Source organism: Colobus angolensis, unplaced genomic scaffold (assembly GCF_000951035.1).
Source record: "Colobus angolensis palliatus isolate OR3802 unplaced genomic scaffold, Cang.pa_1.0 Scaffold9, whole genome shotgun sequence".
Taxonomy (NCBI): Eukaryota; Metazoa; Chordata; class Mammalia; order Primates; family Cercopithecidae; genus Colobus; species Colobus angolensis.
Window position 1 is genome coordinate 3,648,313 of NW_012122931.1, and position 799 is coordinate 3,649,111.

Below are 799 nucleotides of genomic sequence, written 5' to 3' on the forward strand. Positions count from 1 at the left end.
CCTCCCCTCCCGCCTCCCGCTCCGCGAGCATCAAAGCGGCTATTATGCGGGACGCGGAGCCCGCCGGCCGACCCCTCTGCTGGAGGACGCGGAAAGTGCACAGCGCGGGGCGGCCGCGCCCCTCCTCTCTGCCCCTCCCCGGACCTCAGCAAGTCCCTGCCACAGAAATGAAATGCGAGGATCTCAGCATGAACTCCATGGGGTGGTTGTGAGGACCAAGTGCCGTCGGGGAGTCGGCGCTCAAACATGACTGCTGCCTTTGGGAATGTGCGGCTGCTGTGACAACAGTGGCCTGTCAAATCAACTGGAATGAACTCATGTCTTGTTAATAAAACCGATTTCTTGGACACTCACAGGCACTTTGCACCGTACATCAGTCATTTCATTCTCAAAATTCCATGAAATAGGACTTGGCATTCCCATTTCCAGAAGAGAAAAGTCAGGAAGCTGGAGCTGGGACGCAAGGCCACCAGCAGGAGAGCCCATGACTCCAGGAAAAGCGGAGATCAGGGAGCAGGATAGGGTACCTGTGGCCAGAGTGACCGTGAAGTCTAGTGTCCAAATCAGGACAGCCAGAGTCAAGGGAGCACTCCTCATAATGGTGGTGGGCCACAGGCATAGACAGGCGCTGTCTGGGGCAGACAGCCCTCCGAATGGCCCCACCGTGCACACTGAGGGTGCCTCCATCTGACTCCTAGGGTTGGGACCCTGAGATCTTTTTTTTTTTGAGGCAGAGTCTTGCTCTGTGGCCTGAAGCTGGAGTGGAGTGGCTTGATGTCGGCTCACTGCAACCTTCGCC